At 41.2% G+C, this 20,990-nt stretch overlaps 1 protein-coding gene across 1 annotated transcript in view; it reads left to right on the top strand.

Moving 5' to 3' along the window:
• PAK3 (p21 (RAC1) activated kinase 3) overlaps positions 1-20,990 on the top strand; it is a 248,423-nt gene that overhangs the window by 107,308 nt on the left and 120,125 nt on the right. The window lies entirely within an intron of this gene.

Raw genomic sequence — 20,990 nt, 5'->3', positions numbered from 1 at the left:
AAGCATCTGTCTTTGGCTCAGATCATGATCTCAGGGTCTTGGGATACAGCCCAGAAAGGGTCAGGCTCCCTGCTCAGCGGGGAATCTGTTTCTCCCTCTGCCCCTCCCCCCACTGTGTACTTTCTGTCTCTTGAATAAATAAACAAAATCTTTTTGAAAAAGCCTTGGAAAGATAAAACGTCTTATCCTTTCAATCCATTCGATGTTCTTTGTCTATGACTTTCTACTTCTTATTGGGTATATTTTATGAATTTGTCTTTTCCTAGAAATTTTCTCATTGAAACATATTAGTTTAAAATGTTACATAGTATTGTCTTTTTTTTTCTTCAGTATTGTATTTTTAATATTGCCTTGGTACCTGTAATCATGATCCTGTTTGGCTTCCTGGTAGTATTTATTTATGCCCTCTAACTTTTTTCTTCTTAGTACTTATTGAATGAAGGTTAGACTTTTTAAAAGTTTCTATTTTCTAAATTTATTTGTTTTCCATTTTATCAGTTTCTGATTTTATCTTCCACTTCTTCTGAAGTTGATAGCTTAATTTATTGATTTTTCATTTGATTTTATTTTCTAATATGTGAATTTAAGACCCTATCTTTTTCTCTGTTATCTTGACTGCATCTGACAGACTTTGATTGCTCTCATTATCATTCAGTCCTAAAGCATTTATAATATCAATTTAAATTTCTCTTTTATTCAAGGGTTATTTAGAAGTGTGTTTGTTTTTTATTTATAGGTGTGCACTGTGTTGGGTCTCTTTGATGGGAGTGGGCCGGTTGGTTATTTTTTTATTGTGGATTTTTAATTGCTTTTGAGTCCCGCATGGCTGGATTTCGAGTCTGTATTCTCAATCAATACAAGCAGTAATTGTCTGTCCCAGTGTGTGTCTCCGCCTGTTTCTCAATCTGGAGGCAGTGTGATATTGGCTATTTTATATTCAGTACCACCTAGGAGTGAGCACTTGGGTATGTGAGAAATGAGGCTGAATGTCAGCTCCAAAAAATCAGTTGATCCACAGAGAGAAGGGCAGGAAAGCTAAAGCTTTCTCTTCAGGGTTGGAGAGTAGGGATTTGCCTTATGAGCTCTCTTTGCCAGGCAGAACAGACTTTGTCATATTAACTCAACCAAGTCTGGTGGTTCGTAGCTATGCTGAAAAAAATCCTGGCTGGCTGATTATGGTTATAGGCACATCCCATAGGTCATGTGGGATTGAGGAGGTAGAATCTTCAAAGCCCTGTCCTAAGAAAAAATCCATCTGTCCACAGAGGCTAGGACTCCTCATTAATTTTTGTTCTACTCAACATCACTGCCTTCCTTGCTCTTCAAACCCATGGTGTTCAGAGCAAAGGGGTAATTCGTATCTTCCTCGTAACCTGTGGTATTTCTTTGCTTATATTTATAACTCATGGGTGGATGTCTTATCTCCCCACTTACCTTCTAAGCTTCTTGAGGGCAAGGACCACACCTTACCTCTCTCCACAGTAGTTCCTCAAGTACTTCTACAGAGCTCTGCAAAGCACACATGTCAGTAAATGGGTGTTAGAAGAATAAATGGGATGGATGGATACAGAGCAGAGAGTCTTAGCAAAATCAAAGAAACCCCAAACACTGTGCATCTTTTTCCTGCTTAACAGTCTGCATGGGTGTCTCATCTCTATCTGTACCTTATCTACAGGAACACAGTCTCATTGCCTTGCGACACTGGTCTCTATATCATCTCTCAGGACAGGAGCCTCCTTCAGACTGCATGCACCGTCTTTCCCTCCTCCCACAGCTACTGCCCATTCCCCACTGCTGCCTGATCCATACATCCTGAGAATGGTGGCTTTTAATTTGTTTTCCAGACGAATAGGGCCGATTCCTCCCCACTAGAGCCCAACACAGTGTTTTGTCTTCTTTCCCACATCCATTGTTTTTCATGTCCCCGCTTCCTTGATGACCCTTAATTGGGCTCTTCTGCAGACCCAGTGCAACTGTCTTTCCCCCACCTTCTGTATCATTAATGATAGTGTAAGATAAAATGGGACCTGACACTGTATTCTGCTCACCTCCCTGCTGGGTACCCCTATGCAGTGCACTAGATTATCTATTTGCTCTCTTTTTTTCTGACCAATATTCTACTCATGCAAGCCATTACAAAATGATGTGGCATTCCATGAGCACCAGGTAACCCTGAAACAAAGGAACAAATTGGCTGAGATGCCAGGGGAGTTGCACCCACCCAGAGCTCCGAGAGCTCTTGTGATTGTGAGAACCCCCTATCTTTTTCGTTGCTGAATGTCATCACCTACGTGGACAAAGCAGGTTAGTCTTGAACCGGGTGTGCTTCCGAGGGAGGGGACCAGTGCTCTGTGACTTCAAAATGGTTCCTATCAACATGTCTAGGTCAGGGCGTACCTCCTAATGGAGACATCTTGCCATTTTGAGGCTGAGCTATGTTTGTTCGCTGCAGAAAAATTTTCACAATTCTGTCACTGCTGAGAAATCTTTGTAATGCAGGTTAAGCTGGGAGGCAGGACAAGAATGTTCTAATCAAATGTTCGGGCTTTTGTGTACTTATAGTCCTCACTGTGCCTCACAAATGGCTCTTTTGAATGAATCACAGAGCTTAGAGCCAGAACAGCCCCCGCAGCTATCTGATGGAGGGACACATGGAACTTCCTACAGCTTGGATGCTAGTATGATGCCCATTTTATAGGTGAGGCAATGAGGCCCACAGAAAACATCAGTCTAATCCCAGGAGCATCTGAAGACATTAGACGTAACCCTGCCACAGTCTGCACTTTGCCTACTTTGTTATCTTCTGTCTTGATCACTGCTTTGATCTGAAGATGCTCCCCAAAGAGTCTGACCATGTTGTTACATGCTGGACACCTAGTGGGGAAATTTTTCACTCCCAACTCATGTAATTGAGGGCAAATCTAACTCACTCTCATTTGCCTGTAGAGAATCCTTTTATCCGTTAATGTTGTGATAATCTCCCACGGCTCCTGAGCCATATGTGGTTTGTTCATGTGCAGCTTGCCATTTGGGCAAACTTTTCGTGTCTGTATTAGAATATTCTTTCCAGTGATCCTTCCTAGGGTGCATGTGGTTATCAGGTGGCTGTCAGAGTTAATGAGTGACTGTGTATTAGGCTCCAGAATCCACATAAGTGGCCCAACTTAATGGGACAGCCCATTGCATGTTATACCATTTAGCTCCATGTTAAAGTGTTTTAGGGAGTTCTCATAAACACCATTGAGAAAAATAGTTCGCTGAGGTCATGTTGGTCTTTGGAGATCAATAGAACTGGATTCTAAGCCTGATGACTACCTAACTAGCTTCTAGTAATGTGTTACTATAAGCTTTCTGCACCTTAATTTCTTTATCTTTAATGGGATAATGGATAATCATAGTACCTGTCTCACAAGTGTGCTATGAGGATTGAGATCATCTACATCAAGAATTTCACCCACACAAGGCCTGCCATGATGTGAAGACTTAATACAATGCTATTGTTGTTACCACCATCACCATCATCATCGTTACCGTCTCTAACTACACTTGAGAGATGTCGTAAGATTATTCAATAAAATGATACAAATTATGCAGCAGAATTTCTCATTCCTCATAGAGTCCCCAAAATAGCAACTCTGATGATTATGGTTATTAAGGTGCTGGGAGCATACCATGAAACTGTCACATGGCTAGAGATGGCTTATTTGGTCATACAGTTAGTTTACCTTGAGCAAATAACATCATTCAAAAAAAATTTTTTTTAGATGCACATTCCCATGTCCCTGCCAGAGAACAGAGTGGTAAAGGCCGGGGAATCCTTTAGAAATGGATCCTGTTTCTGAGTTTTCCTCCCTTAACCCTCTCTAAAAACAGTACCAAACGTACTCTCAGAAAATAATTTCTTTTGTGAGTAGAATCGTGACAAGTGATATGACAAAAGTGACTAACAGATACACAAATTTTGCAAGGCAGAATTTTGACATGTGTTCTGATTACTCGTTCTCAACCTTTCTTTGATTTCAGCATCCACCCACATACCATACCTCCTACATAAACACATAGCCAGACTTGTGTACTGGAAATTGCATGGGGGGTAAGAGTCAGAAAGACCTTGATTCTACTCCAGAGTCAGAAAGACCTTGATTCTACTGAAGGCTTCATCACTTGCCAGTTCTGTGACCTTGGCCCAGTCTTTCAGTGTCAGTTTCCTGATTTAAGTTTTCTGATCTAAGTTTCTGGACCTCTTGTCCAAAAGCTTTGGGGCCAGGTAAGTTTCATAATTCAGTACTTTTTTCTTTTAAAAAATACAGTACAATGCATAATGATACCTTCAGTGGAGTCTGAAACAGAACCCATTAATCAACCACATCAATATTTCTGCTGTGAGACATATGGATATTTTCATTGAGAGAGCATCACAGGGTTTGTCACCATGCAAGTTTCAGTAGACAGGGGCACCTGGGTGGCTCAGCTGGTTGAGTATCCAACTCTCGATCTTGGCTCAGGTCTTAGGGTCCTGGGATTGAGCCCCGTGTGGGACTCCCCACTTAGCATCCCTACTTGTCTCCCTCTCCCTCTGTCCATCCCCCCCACTCACATTGTCTCTCTGTCTCTCAGTCTATCTCTCTAATAAATAAGTAAAAAAGGTAAGTTTCAGTAGACAACTTATAAAAATACTGGTTTTCAGAGCTTTCTAGAATCTGCAACTTATTGATAATGGACTGAAAAATTGTACTTGTACCTGACCCCATGAGATTACTGTAAGGGTTATGTGACATACAGTCCATGTAGATGGGGTCCTCTGGACCCCAAATTGAGCTTCAGACATATCCATGTGTGTGAAGATACCTATATGTCTATTTGCTGGAGATGATCCGTGGAAAGGAAGAGGTACTATGAGGAGGGCTGTATCAGAAACCCAGGGCTGTAGGGGAGGGGGAACAATCTGATAGGACACGACGGTGGTTGTTCTCCAAGCACAAGAACCAAGTTGGAAAATCTGAGCCAGTGTGGTGGGGGCTCTAAGTGGGGGGTGGGTTGCTGCAGGAAGAAGCTGAAGCTGCTCTTATTCCATGGGGCATCCCTGAGCCACAAGGTAGAAGCAGTGTGGCTTCAGTGGACAAAGTGACAAAGTGTGGCAGAGAACAGGAAGGGGGCATTCCCACCCTTCTGGGTAGACGCATGGGTTGCTTCAGCTGAAGCTTCCTACAGGGAGGGCAGCACCATTCAGGCCCTTTGGGGATTTGCAGAGGGGCTTCCATGGATGGTCTTTCATTGGAAATAGAAGCTCCCCCAGAAAAGGGACTCTAGCACATAGTCTATGCCTAAGAAACATTTGTTAAGTTATTGTGTTGGCAGTTGACATGCATGAGGAGAGAGAGAGTAGAAGAACATCACGAAAGGACTGTTCTTGAGGATTCTCAGAAATAACCAAGGAGACGTTCCGGGGAACTGAGGCCCTCAGTTGAGCAGGTGGGGACACAAGTCATTACATGTGAGTTTGTAAAGTGCCTGTGATTTCACTTTTAGTCAAGGTCAGTTATGGCCTAGAACCCCCCACCACACTGAGACCTACCATTTTACAAATGGTCAAAGTGTTTTAGGGAGCATTCTGGGCATTATGTAACTAGACACCAAGTGGCTTTTGGAAAGTTTCTCATTATAAAGAAGATCTTCAAGGCAGGATGAAGGTGGAGGAACAGGGGTTGTTTCTGGCAGGTTCTTTTTGGGAATTTGCTACTCCATTGGCCCTTGTGCTACTAGTTTAGTAATTGGTTGGGGAGGGGGGGGAAGGAAAAGAGAAAAGATTTTTTGTTGTTCTCCACTGTACAGAGAGGAGACCAGTTTTACTTGCGTTATTATACTTAAGGTGAATTCATTTGCGCCCATGTGCTGGCTAAATGTAGGGAAATGCAAGTTGCATATATCTTGAATATACAGCACTTTTTGTGACATATGGTAGACATTTAGTAGTGATTTTTAAATGGATGATAATTCCATCTAATCCCTCTCTGTCTCTGATCACTGACTATGAGCTTCTTGAGGGCTGAGAATGGAGGTACAGTTCTCTCTGTGTTTCTTGGATGTCTAGCATGATTCCTGACACATACTATTTGTTAATTAAAAAAAAAGAAAGTTGTCCACTGAATGAATGAGACACGTTGATAATAGGACACAGATACACAAATCAATGCCACAGAAATAATTAAAAGAAATTATTTTCTCCAGGGTGCCTGTGTGGCTCACTCAGTTAAGCGTCCAGCTTTTACCTCAGATCTTGATCTCAGGGTCATGAGTTCAAACCCCATGTTAAGATCCACGCCCAGTGTGATTAAAAAAAAAAAAAGGAAATTATTTTCTCCCAAACTGGTTAATCAGACATCAACACTCATAATTTGCTTAACAAACAGTTCTTCAGTAGGAAATGCAAAGGATAATTTTATTTTATCCTAGGGCTGGAGTATCATGAAACTGAATTGGCTGGAACCAAATGAATGGGGTTGTCCCATTTTTCTTGTCGTGCCTTTTGACATCGTTTTCTTATAAATCAGAAGGCAGCACAGAGAAGATAAACCAAGCCTTTCCTTCATATGATTTGGTATATCATGGCTGCTGGCTTTAGTGAGCTCACATTTCCTATCTAGTCCTTCACCTCATCCTGGTTGCTGGCTCTTTTCATGAGGCCTTTGTGACTTGCTGCTTGCCTAAATTAGTGTATATATTTGTCTGCAAATGGACTTTTAAAAAGGCTCCACTCTTGTAGGCTCGAATCATTATTCGCTCCATATCCTCTCTCACTTGTTACAAGGCTCGTTTTTGTTTTTTTTTTTTTCTCTTTTCTCTGACTTACTCACATGAATCCTTTCTGTTCTCCCTGACCTCTTAAGTGGAGCCTTTCCTTCTTCCTTTGCCACCCTCACTACAGTCTAAACATTTGAACTGATGAATTATATTCCTGTTTGTGTCCTTCCTCCTTTTATTTCATCCAGCTGACTCTTGACCTCTTTGATCAGTGGCTGCACCAAAGACTTCATCTCTGAATTTTTCATTCTGGAAGGTGCAGCACTATGCTCTTGAGAGTGAGTGAGGGAGGGATTCCCCATCCCGGCAGTATGCATTCCGACCGTGTACTTTCCCTACTATACGCACCAACTCTTTTTTTGTTTGTTTGTTTTACTTTTAATTTTTTAAAAGTTTTGTTTTTTCAATTGAAGAATAATTGACATACAATATTGTATCAGTTTCAGATGTAGAACATAGTGATTCAGTATTATATTCATTATGAAATTGTCACTACAGTAAGTCTAGTTATCACCTATCACCATACAAAGCTGTTACAGTATTGTTGGCTGTATTCCCCATGCTGTACATTACATTTCTGTGTTTTATTTATTTTATAGCTAGAAGATTGCACCTCTTAATCCCCTTCACCTATTTCATCCATCCTCCCACTGCCCCCATCACTGACAGCCATCAGCTTTTTTCTCTGAATTAGATTCCTTTTCTGTTTTGTATTGTTTGTTTTGTTTTTTTAGATTCTACATGTAAGTGTAATCACACAGTATTCATCTTTCTCTGTCTGACTTATTTCACTTGTCATGATACCTTCTAGGTCCATCTGTGTTGTCACAATGGGCAAGATCCCATTCTTTTTTAATGGTTGAGTAATATTCCTGTGTGTGTGTGTCTGTGTGAGGGAGGGAGAGAGAGATATATCTTCTTTATCCATCTATCAATGGACATTTAGGTTGCTTCCGTATCTTGACTGTTGTAAATAATGCTTTAATGAACATAGGGGCACATATGTCTTTTTGAATTGGTGTTTTCATTTTCTTTGGATAAATACCTAGAAGTGGAATTGCTGGATCATATGGTAGTTCTATTTTTAATTTTTTTTGAGAAACTTCCATACTGTTTTCCATACAGGCTGCACCAATTTACATTCCCACCAACAGTGCACCAGTGCTTTGCCAATACTTGTTATTTTTTGTCTTTTTGATACTAGCTATTCTGACAGGTGTGAGGTGATATCTTATTTGTGGTTTTGATTTGCATTTCCCTGATGATGAGATGTTAAGCATCTTTTTGTGGGCCTGATGGCCATCTGGATGTCTTCTTCGGAAAGATGTCTATTTAGGTCCTCTGCCCATTTTTTTAATTGGATTGTTTGGCGTTTTCAATATTGAGTTGTGTGAACTTATATATTTTAGATGTTAACCCCTTATCAGATGTAAGATTTGCAAACATCTCCCATTCAGTAGGTTGCCTTTGTGTTTTGTTAATGGTTTCCTTCACTCTGCAAAAGCTTTTTAGTTTGAAGTAGTCCCATTTATTTTTTCTTGTGTTCTCCTTGCCTGGTGGAGAGCAATAGAAAAAAATATCACAAAGACCTATGTTAAAGACCTAACTGCCTATGTTCTTTTTAGGAATTTTATAGTTACAGCTCTTACCACTCTTTTCTGTACACAGCACATCTTTCACTTGATTCATAAATACTGCACACCTCCTGATGCCTTGCAGAGTGCTAGGCACTGGATACATAGCAGTGAACATGACCTTACCACCTAGCATTGAGCTTATTTATTTCACTGATGGACATTCAACTCTTCCACCCATTACATGGATAAAAGCAACTTCAAAATCATGTTTTATCTTTTTGATTGCAGATGTACCCAGCCTGATCAATCCCATGCTACAAATCAATTCACATTTCTTAAGGTAGAGCATTCAACAGCCCTCTGGTGTGCTGGAGAACTGACTGGTTGGTCCCTTCTGTCCAATTGTCCATGAAATGTTCATAAGGGGCTAGAGGGATACTGCTTAATGTTTGTCCAATATTTCCTGCACATGCATTTCTATTGCTTCTTGGATTATCCATCTTTGTGAGCATCCAGAGGGCAGGAACTAGACCTGCTTGATTTGACTGGTAGAGAAACTAGCTCAGTCACTCTGTTGCATATAAAATAATGGGTGCAAGAGGTTACTGATTTACTTGATTTAGTTCATTTTCTTTTTCCGTACTTTCTTTTTTTTCTAATTTTGTATTAAATTCAATTAGCCATCATATAGTATATCATTAGTTTCAGATGTTTTTCTGTACTTTCTAAGAGAAGTAGTGACTGTGAAATGAAATGAAATGAAATGAAATGAAATGAAATGAAATGAAATGAAATGAAATGAAATGAAATAAAACTAATCGCATGCGGCATGTATTTAGCCCCAATGGTAAGGTAAGGTGGCTTCTAAACATGGCTGTTTCCCTTCTGTCTTCAGTGTTTCTGGATTTAAATATTCTCCCCTCAGCTCAAGCTATGGGTCAGATATCATTTTCTCCTCCAGGTTGCTTCCTTGGGGCCTGCCTCCCATGCTATGATGTGGATGGCTGGCACCCATGTTTTGTAGTTGGGCAGAGGAAATGGTAAGTCCTGGTGTCTAGCTTGAGGATGGTTCATGCCCAGCGTAGCTTCAAACTACATTGTCCAGCAGCTCATTTATTTTTTTTTTTAATTTATTTACCTATGCGGGGGGGAAGGGCAGAGGGAGAGAGAATCCCCAAGCCAACTCCCCCCACTGAGTGGGAAGCCCAACTCTGGGCTCAATCCCAGGACCCTGACATCATGATTGGAGCCAAATTCAAGAATCAGCCACTTAACTGTCTGAGCCATGCAGGAGCCCCCCCACCCCCTGCTGAGTTACTGAGATTCTAAGTCTTTCTAAAATTTGTTTGTCTTTCTGATTCAGAAACGTTGAAACGATCTCTTTGCTAACTCACGGGGATGTGGGAGGTTTTATTTTGGCTTTTGCGCCTTTCTTTTTTGTGTGTTTTGGCATAGTAAATTATTCGAAAAACTACTACTCCTTTCTCTAGGAGGTTTGCATATGACCCACTGGGTAAATGACCTGGTTTGTTTCTCCGAGCCAGTGTAGAAGTAGCTTTGGGCTCACAGTTCACCCAGAAGGGGCCAGAGAGAATCTTTCTAGAGGAAAACATATTTGATTAGTAGTAGTAGTAATACTAGTGGTGATAGCACAAGCAGGTTTTCCGAAAGTTGGAGAAAGCATCCAACTTATCTTCAAATGCTGAATTATCTTTAAATGTCATTTTTAAAACAAGAGAGTATGATTGTTTAAAAATAAAAAACAAAGCAGTGCATTGTAGCCAAACAAAATCCCAGAACAGAAAATGGTTTTTCAATTTAGCCAGTCTGTTTTAATCTAGGTTATCCCCAAATGAGGCTAAAGTAGCCATGACATCACTTCCCAACTCCCTGTCACCTCCAGCCTTCTAAATCAACGTGCATATAATGCATGGCAGCCAAGAAAGATGCTCTGAGGCGGAGACTGGACTTGACTCCTTAACATGGTCCGATTGCATTTAACCAGAGTTGAGTGTCAACACTACTACAAGGCATTTTACATTTCTGTTTAAGGAAAAGCCCTGTGGTTGTTTTGGTTGTTTTGTTTTGTTTTGTCTTAAGCTTCTTGGAGTTCATGGAAAGTCTTGCTTACATGTATATGAATGTATAATTGTCTCATGGATCATTGTCATAAACTGTAGAGAGAAGACTCAGATGTCAGCATGTGCATGCATGTGTATGGGGGTGCTGAAAAGTGGAATATAATTTTAGAAAACTGTTACTTGACGCTGCTGTTTTTTAGATTCTAGATCATTTAGGTCTTATTAAAAATGTAAGGAGTTTGAAAGCTTCAGTGTATAACCAGAACAGGAAACTTTCACCGTCGACCCCCTTCACCAGGGAAATCCAAATACATCCTGGGAGTGGTGGGGGGGCGGGGGAAGAGCCATCAATCCTCAGCTCCTCACTGTCCCAATAGTTAGCTTTGATAAATGTCTGAAAATTTCAACTGGAGTGTAGAGAGAATGCTGCTCTTTCTACCTCTCTCTGGTAAGAACAGAATTAGGGGGGCGTTTGCTTTAAATTACAGAAAAGCCAGGATGAGCATTCTTTGTGGCCTGATGTGGGTGGGGAATATTAAAAAGGGTCAGTGACGATCCCAAGATTAGTGGGAATGTACACCTCCCTCCCATTTACAGAGATGTACCACATCTTTCAAGAGAGCCAGCAAATTACCATGGAAATCTGCCCCCAACAGGCAGTGCTCAAGTAGGAGTCAGAGACTTCATGAGCATGAGCGGGGTTTTGTGGGGGCCCCCGCACCATAGTGAACACAGTTAAGCCTCACTAATTCCCTGAATGGGGGAAAGGCCAATCTTGATTTGTAAGAAGCTTGAATTTAAAAATATGTTTAAAGAAATGCTATGTTATTATTTCCAAAGACCTGCAGTCACACTTCTGGCTGGGGTCTGTGCTCTGAGCCACTGAGACTCTTAAGGCCTTGAACAAACAGATAAGGACTATAATTAGCATATTGGTCATTTGAATGCAAAGAGCTGTTAGAATGGCCTTAAAATTGCGTGTTCGCCCATTCCCCTAGCAGGCTGTCACTTTCATATGTTTATAGTATTAATTTGCCTAGCAACCTGCCCGCATTCCTTTTTGGCAGTAAATTTTACCCCAGCACATCAGAATCTGTTCAATTTTCCATATTAGCAGCTGGAATGAATAATGAGAGGAGGGGCCCGGGGGTGGTGGTGAGCTCCTTGTAAAACTCAACATGACCATATTTAAACTTCTATTTAACTAGAAGTTAATTTTAAAACTTATCAGCGAATTTATTTCTGTTATTTACTGAGGAGGGGATGTACTCGCTAGGATGATTCAAAAGGGGAAGAGGGGTGGGGTAGGGGCGCCTGGGTGGCTCAATCCGTAGGGCAGTCAGCTCTTGGTTTCAGCTCAGGTCATGATCTCAGGGTTCTGCGATCAAGCCCCCTGTCGGGCTCCCTGCTCAGTGGGGAGTCTGCTTGAGGATTCTCTCTCTCCCTCTCTCTCTACCCCTCTGCCCCTCAAGCACACACACACACACACACACACACACACACTCTCTCTCTCTCTCTCTCAAGTAAATAAAGAAAATCTTCAAAAACAGGAAGACAGGCAGGCTGTTTTGAATATTCCACCCCCATAAGTGACCTGATCAAGTGAACACCAGGGAACATTGAATGTAACGAGTTCCTGGATGATAAGAAAATAAGGATTGATTATGAGGCTCAATAGGTGCTTAATTAAATGGAACAAAAGCACATTGAGATCCGCATCTATTAAACACGTCTGTGATGGTCAGCCAGTCTTGTGTGCACGTATTAACTGTTCTCAAATTCACACTTGAGACCAGTTAATTTGAAGTGTGACCGAGTTATGTTTAGAAAGGGGGAAAATGAGAGAGATGAATACAGCTGCAGTTTTACCCAAATACCCAAAGTCGTCTTCATTTTGCTATGCATGTGGAAAAAAAAGCTATGTTCTTGTACAAGTTGAACAAACCATATGGTCCATGGGGTGGGGATTGCAGGAAAAAGCCGGGTGAAGCCTCGGTTTCCCGATTTTACTTCGCACAAACCTGAAGAGAAAAAAATAATCTTTAAGTAATGAATTTCCTAATCCAGTTCCCAAATTTTGCTACACATTACAATCTGGAGGAGTCTAAAACCTGAGGAGATTTTTTGAAAGATTTATTTCTTTAAGGGGGCAGGTAGGCAGAGGAAGAAGGCGTCTCCAGCAGATTCCCCACTGTGTGTGGAGCTCAATGCAGGCCTCAATCTCAGAACCCTGAGATCATAACTTGAGCTGAAATCAAGAGTCGGACGCTTAATGGACTGAGCCACCCAGGCGCCCCGATCTGAGGAGATTCTTTAACTCATGCCCAGATTCATACCATACAATGAAATCAAGGTGTCTGTGGGTGGGGGCGAGTCACCTGCCTTTTATAAAATCACAAGGTGATTTGTTAGCGTAGCAAATTGGGAACAGCACTGCCTTAAGGCTTTCCTGCTTCATAGGCATTTAACCTAATCTTCCCAATTACCCTAAGAAGGAGGTGTTATTAGATCCCCGTCTCACAGATGAGAAAACTGAGGTCCAGAGAGGTTAAATAAGTTTCCCAAGTTCCCAAAGCTGTTAAACAGCGACTCTGGGATTTGAATACCAGCAGTTTAATTTCAGAGTCTACATGTAGAACTCCCACGCAGTACTGTCTCTCAGGGCTTTTGTCCCCGTATCTGGCACCATTCCAACAAATCCGATTGAGTAATCCTACATCAAGTCAGTGAGAATATATTTGGCATCTACTATGTAAATCACAGTTGCAGACACACTGTGTGATTCTCCGTAGATCAAGGAAACATGGATAAACCCAGATAATTAAAAGGGCTTTCCAGATACCTATAGGCTGGTTGTCAATTATATCAAAGCTTAACCAGCCAAAGAAACCAGAGACAAAACTGTAGTTGGACAGAGTCAAATTCATTGACCTGATGCATCAAGGAAGTACATTCCAGAGAAACCATAGGATGCTGCTCTTGAAAAAGAGGGAGAAGGACCATTTTTTGTAACATGTGAGTTCCCACTGAAGGATTCTGAGGAGTCTAAAGAAGCAGGGGTAAGTTCTGGGTTGATGGCAGTTCCAGGGATGATATCATCCCTGAAGGGGATATCAACCAGGAATTGGGGACTATCTTGAAGTGGGGGTGGCTGGCTATTGGGTATTCCCCAGGATACATGAAGAAGCAAAGCAGGTCTAGGGCATCCCCGGGAAAAGAGCAGTGGGCTCTCAGAGGAGGTAACGGTTGTCCTGTCATTTTGCAACTGCTGTGTGACCTTGGGAGAAAATGTCTTCTGCTCACTTTGCAGCTGGCTTTGTCAGTCGGCTCTCTGAGCCTGATTAATCACAGGGCTGCTAATTCTCAGTCCGAGCTGATTTTCTCTCCTTCAGTCCTGGGCCAGTTTTGACTCTTTCAGGTTTGGGCCTTTTTCAGCAGGGATGGGGATGAGGGGAAAAAATATATATTGGTGCTCAGATCAACTATGAATAGTTTTGCTCATTTTCAGCTGTGTTGGTAAGTTCTTTAATGGAAGAGTATACATAAAAGTGGTGGATTCTGAATAAAGCCTGTAGTTCAGTTAGCATCTTACGATAATGTCAATTTCTAGGGTTGTGATGATGTACTGTGGCTGTGAAAAGTAAGTAATACAGTATATCAAAATATTGGGGGAAACTGGAGGAAGATACCTAGGGATTCTCTGTACTATTTCTGTAGCTTCTTGTGAGCCTGGAACTATCTTTGAAAAAAAAAAATACAGAAGATGTTCGGTGGGAGAACAGGTTTGTGTTGATGATCTAAATAAGACATTTTAAAAGCAGTCTGACTTTACCTATGCTCTTCCCCCAATAATCCAAAATTAATTGTACCAATGTTCTATTATGTATTGCTGGATTTAAATCCACTGGATTTGAGTACGTCAGCCAGTGGTGTTATCAATCAATATCCATGTCTACCAGGTACAGATCCCTGAGGGCTTATTAGTTTGGGACCAGTTTGTGCAGCCTCAAGATGCCTTTTGAGTAGAGTCTGGAAAGTATGCATTGATATCACCAAGTAGGCTGCCCATATGAGTGAAATCATATGGTATTTGTCTCTCTCTGGCTGACTTATTTCACTTAGCATAATACTCTAGCTCCATTCATGTTATAAATGGCAAGATTTCATTCTTTTTTGTGGCTGAGTAATATTCTATCACGTGCATATGTATGTGTGTATATATATGTATATATATATGTATATATACATAATATGTACATGAAATATACATATATATGATATATAATATATATGGTATATGATATATATTATATATATATATATCATATCTTTTTTATCTATTCATCTGTGGATGGACACTTGGATTGCTTCCCTATCTTGGCTATTGTAAACAATGCTGCAATAAACATATAGATGTGTTGAATGTAATGTAATGTAATGAATGTAATGTAATGTAATGACATTGTACATGGGTAACTAATTTAACAAGTGTATGTTAATTACACTTGAATTAAATCACCAGGTAGGGAAAGGAAGGAGAAGGCTGTGCTAGGCAAAGGGAAGAGCAGGAAGAAAGGCAGAGAGATAGAAAAGTCAAGGAATATCAGGGAAACCATAATTTGATGGGACTGATGGTTGGGGTATATTGGAGGACTGATAGAAGAACAACCTGGAAAGATGGGATGGAGCTGGAATGTGACAGTCTGGGTCTGATTTTCTTCTCTGTGAAACTAAGGACTTTGGACTTCACTTGTAGTACTTGCTATATCTGCCCTGTGGCCTAGTTGCTTGGGTATGTATCTTTTCTCCCCAACTAGATTCCAAGTTCCTTAGGGAGGTGAGCCAAGTTTGGTTCATCTGTATAGCATCTGTAGCATCTAGGTTTGCATTTTGCACTTAGTAGGTGCTCATAAAATTATCCCAAGAAGGAATAACATATCATGGAGATGTAATTGATAGTCATTCTCAATGACATCTGGAGATCCGAAGTAACGTTGGGTGAGGTGTCTACCCATGGGGCAGTGAATGTAGCCCACAGAAAACCACACAGCCCATGTCCCTCAGGCTCTCTGTGTCTGGTTTTGATGATCGGGTATGGCAATACCCTGTCATCCTTGACACATGTCCCCCATTGCTCCTGGACTGGACCATGATGGCCTCCTTTTAAAAGAGGTAATGTGCCTTGCCCTAATTGATTTCGCATTCCACTCACACTTTCCTCTGTTTAGCTTTGCTGGGGGGCTGCAGAGATGCCTTATCTCTCTACCACCTGTTCTTCAGTTTTCTGAATTACAGTGAATACAGTGGCTCTGACGGGACCCGAAGATGGTAGGTAAGGAACTCTTCGACAAGGAGAATTTCTCCAAGACTTGGTTGGACTATGTTATGGAAGGGGATCTCCACCGTGCTTGTTGGTGATTTTTTCCCCCTTTCACTTCCTGAAGGAAATGTTGCATTGCTCACCACCTTGGATGGCCGGGAGTGGGGACGGGGGCACTTCTGTTCCTGACAACCTCATTATGTGTTTATCAGGAACAGACGCTGCCCAGGTTGTCACGACAACCAGCAATGATTCAAAGCTTCTGTGAAAGGTCTGTATCTCTGGCAAATAATCAGCCTTTAGCACTCAGCAGATGCTGAGCTGAGAAGCCAATCACAGGTGCTGCGCTGGGAAAGCATGACATCATAGTCCAGCCGGTCCAAAAAATTAAGATTTGGTTTTCTGTTTTTCCCCTTGGTTCTTTTTCCCCTAGATTTTTGTCCTCCACTTTCTCCTTCTCTCTCACTCTCTTTTCTTTTTTTCCTGGTGAAACAGGGAGAGCTGGGAAACCAACTTTCCAAATTCGCTTTATTCTCTAGTTTGACTTAGGCTCAGGCTGTGTGCAGTGATCTAGAGAGTGAGGGGAAGGAATGTATAATGTGATTCACTTAGGAGCAAAATCAAACAGAGCATCAGCTCAATTAAATAATGTGGTTTGTTATGTAGGACCATGGTGGAAGTGGGGCTAATTAAAACCAAGTCAGAGGAGAGGAATTTCCTAATTCTCCTATTAATTCATCCAGAGCCACCTCCATTTAATTGTTTTCTCCCTTTCCTTTCCTAACTCCCTGGTGGAAGGGAGGAGGACAGAGGCTGTGTACTCCTGAAAGCTTGTAGGTTCTGCAGGGCAGGTCCCTAATGGGTGCTCATTATAGTGAAAGAAGGTGAGAAGAGACGTGTATGCCCCCACCCCATTCCCAAGGTCCCGCAATACAGGGAACATATGCAAATGGAGACTCATCAAGTCAGTTAAGGAGGTGTGTTGCTCTGAAGTCTGTTAAATCCACTGTTGTTCCATTAGCCTGTTTGCATCCATACAAGAGTCTAGGGAGATAGCAAGTCAAGTTTCACAGAGGAGAAAAACCAAAGTCCAGGGAAATTTGAGTCTGGCTCAGGATTTCCTGACCAGAAGCTGGATTGGAATCTGGGTCTCCTCCTTCCTCGGCCAGAACTCTGAAGCCCCGAGAGGTGATTTCCTGGCCATAGGCTTCTCTCTTCCCTCAGCCTCTGGGTTTTAAGGGAACTAGGATGAGCCTTTTGGCACCAACAGCCTCCCCACCACTCCTACAGGAAAGCTGGAGCCCCTAATTGTGGGAGTTGGGGGGGCAAGAAGGAAGGGGCACAGTTGGATCTGACTGCAGTGATGACCACAAGGTGCAGTAAGTGGACCCCAGTGAGGGAGGGGTGGGCACAGTGCTCTCAGCTAACAAACGCCTTTTGCACTAGCTGCCCCGCTGGGTTCTTTTGTATTCAGAGCAGGAGGGGGAGTTTTTTGTTTTTGTTTTTGTTTTATTTTAAGTGCAGCTGCTTTAGCAAAAGCTGTGAAGACAAGAGTCCACCATGGGGAATGATTTCTGGCTGTAGAACTTGAGACAGGGATGGGAAGGGAGCCCTGATATCCAGGCGGCTTTCACCCAATGGATCGTATATGTCTGCCTTCTGTGCCTGCCCAGGTATGGCTCAGCGCAGGCTGGCCTCACGTTCAGACCTCTTTTAGGAGAGCAGTGTATTTGTTCTGTTTGCTTGTTTTGTTTTTGTTTCTGTCTCCATCCAAAGAAAGCTCTGTTTTCACTTGTGAGGGTTCTTACATGTTCGGTATGTTTATTACAAAAACATGTACAGATGATGCCGAAGTATATAAAGAAAACAGTTAATGACCTCTATCATGCACACATACCCGCATGTCTTCCTTCCTTTTGAATTCCCAGAGTTACCCTATTAGCAGTTTTGTGTGTATGATTCCAGCTGAAAGACACACACAGATACAAACACATGTGCATGTGTGCGCACATTTTTTAACAAGAATAGCATAGTAGTACACGGGCTGTTCTGCAACTTTTTTCATTCAAGAATGTGTCAAGACGTGTTTCTATTTCAGTACATAAGAATCCACTTGATTCTTTTTAGTTGGCCTCTAATATTCTTTTTTAAGGATTTTATCTATTTATTTGAGAGAGAGAGAAGGAGAGAGTACAGAGGGAGGGGGAGAAGCAGCCTCCCTGCTGAGCAAGGAGACAGATAGGGGACTGGATCCTAGGACCCCAAGATCATGACCTAAGCCAAAGGTAGATGCTTAACCGACTGAGCCACCCAGGCACCCTTGGTGTCTAATATTCTAAAATATGCATATACTGTATTTTATTTACCAGTTCCCTAATCAAGGGACATTTAGGTTGGCTTTTATATAATGAGGGTTTCTTTCCTATATAAGAGTCAACAACAAACACACTTGAATATGTGTTGGTGTGTTTTTAGGAGTGTTTCCGTAATCAAATTCCTTGAGTTGAAATTGCTTGGTCAAGTGGAACACGCACTTCAAATTTCCTAGGTATTGCCAGCTTGCCCTCCAAAAAGGCTCTGCCAGTTTTCACTCCCATCCATGGTACATGAGTGCAAGCAATGCTCTTTTTTTCTGGGATTTGACTGGAAGGCTTTGAAGATAGTTGTAGTTTACTTCTGTTGCTCTAAGTCCCATCCCAGAGCCTGTCACTTCCCCTGTGAATCTAGAGGCTGGTAGGTTTGGTGAGAGCCGGAAGAGCAATACAACAAACACAAAACAAGAAAGAACACCACAACTGAGGGTAGGAGACCTGACTTCTAGGACCATCTCTCTGAGACATTGGGCAAGCCACTTTAAACCTCTGGGTGTCCATTGGCTCATCTATGAAATGCAGTTCATAATTGCCACAATACACGTTGTGGTTGTTGTGAGGATCAAACGGGGAGGTGCGAAAGTGGTTTGTAACCCGAGAAGCAAGATACATATGCCAAGTGGTTATTCCTGTAGTGTGGTTATTATACCCTTAAATCAATGAGCTCAGAGAAGGAAACGGGAAAGTGGGAGTTGAGTGGGAAAAATTACACAGATGAAATCTTTAAGACATTTTCAGCTTCCCTGAAAGTTCCCAAGCAGTCTTCCTGTATTCTTGGTGAACAAACCACGTTGGTAGTAAAGATTGCTTTATGGTATCAAGAAGAATTGGGGCATCTGGGGGGCTCAGTGTGTTAAGCGTCTGACTGGGTTTCAGGTCAGGTCATGGTCTCATGGGTACCGAGATCGAGCCCCCTAGTCCAGTTCTGTGCTCAGTGAGAGTCTGCTTGAAGATTCTTTCCCTCTGCCCCTTCCCCAACTCTTGTGGGCTTGCACTTCTCCCTCCCCAGAATAAATAAATAAATCTTAAAAAAAAAAAGAAGGATATAGGTCGTTGCCCTTTCATGGGAACACTGAAGTCTCCTATGCTTTAATTTGTCGGGCACCTAATAGGATTTTGGCCCCATGCTACTTTCTATAATCACCAGTGAGAGAAGAAACACACACATGAAATGCTTAAATAACCATGTGCAGTGACTGCATAAAGAGCTCTGAGTTATAGCTGAGGTATAGGGGAGGATTAGAGTGAAATCAAATACCTTTTAATTACAATTTAAATCAATAGCCCAGAAGAACAAGTGAAATCATTAGCCAGAAAAAAATCCACTTTTATTTATTTCTTAAAAAATAAGAATGTTCTTATTCTTTAAAATAACCCAACTAAGTGCATTTTACAAACCAGAGATGTAACATTAAGTATATGTTCATTCATTTAGGTCAGTGATTTTTAGATTACTTTTACCATGATGCAAAAACAAAAAAAATCAATGTGATGAGCTACTTTCTTTAACCCCCAAGTTAATTAAAAAGATATCTGTAAAATCATTGAAAGCAGAACCCTCGTGATCTCAACCTATTCATCAGGGATTTGAGGAGGAAGGTGAAGAGAGGTTTTGCATTAGGAAGACAACCAGCAAGCACACACACACACAAATATTTAAAATGCTTGATTTAAAAAAAAAACAACACACCGATCCAGTATACTTCTTTTTTTTTCTCAAGCAAATATGTATTTTAACTGAGCCAATGATACCATGTATCATATTAGAAAAAAACGTGGGCCTTGGACTCAGATCTAGGTACAAATTCCAGCTCTGGGACTTCCTACAGTGTTCATATAATAGTCATGTATGCATAAATATATCTTTTAATTAAGGAAAATTTAAAAAAATGCAAAGTGATCCTTTAAAAAATCTGAAGTATGTAGTTTACTTAGTCTTTGACTCTTTCTTGCCTTATCCTAGGTTAGAAAGGTCTTCGTTGTTCTTTTTTCAACTTCCAGCATGATCATAATTTTAAATGAATTACTCCAAAGAGGTATCCCATTCTCTCATCTTCTCCAGATGTTGTCTCTGTGACTCTAGAGGACTGTTGTGTGACCTTTCCTAAAAGGAACTTAGCAAATATGTATTAGTTCACTCTCTGTCTTAAAACTTGTTTTGCTAGCATTATGGAGAAATGATGGCCAGATGTTATGGGGTGTTGAGTAAATTGGAGAAAAGTGTACTGTGGAGGGTCATAACCCATTTTGATTATTAAAGTATGTCAGGATATATTTGTCTCATAAAAATAAGTTTGAAAGTGGAGAGGGAAAAATCACCCATAAACTTTTACCTGACCGTGATAATTTAATGTTCTCTTCTAATTATATCTGTGGGTGTATTTTACATCACTATAATTCAAAGGTACTCAGTACTTTGCATTCTTTGTCATTTTTTATGACAGTTTACTGTCTCCTTGCTGGGATTTACCGTAATTTATATAATCTAGCCAAATCCTTGGGGGGGGGTATGGATTTCGAAGTAGCAAGAGATGATTTTTGGAGTTACATTTTAATTTTTGCACACGGGGAAAAATTTGAACTTTTTCTTAAAGATGCGAGGCCACGGAAGATTTTAGGGAGAGCCACATTTTAATGAAATTAAATATATCTATATATCTATGTATCTAAACTAATTGATGTAATTTATTGATTGATTGATTGTATAATGCTCCGTGTTTTGAAATGTGTGTTTCACGGACAGAGAGTTTCCCTATCTAGCTTGTCATCTCTGAATGCCACTGCCATATCTGCCAGAGTCTACTGCGTAGTCCAGAGACTCCCATCAGCATAACCTGTT

Source organism: Lutra lutra, chromosome X (genome assembly GCF_902655055.1).
Source record: "Lutra lutra chromosome X, mLutLut1.2, whole genome shotgun sequence".
Classification (NCBI taxonomy): Eukaryota; Metazoa; Chordata; class Mammalia; order Carnivora; family Mustelidae; genus Lutra; species Lutra lutra.
This window is presented reverse-complemented; position numbering and strand designations above follow the sequence as displayed.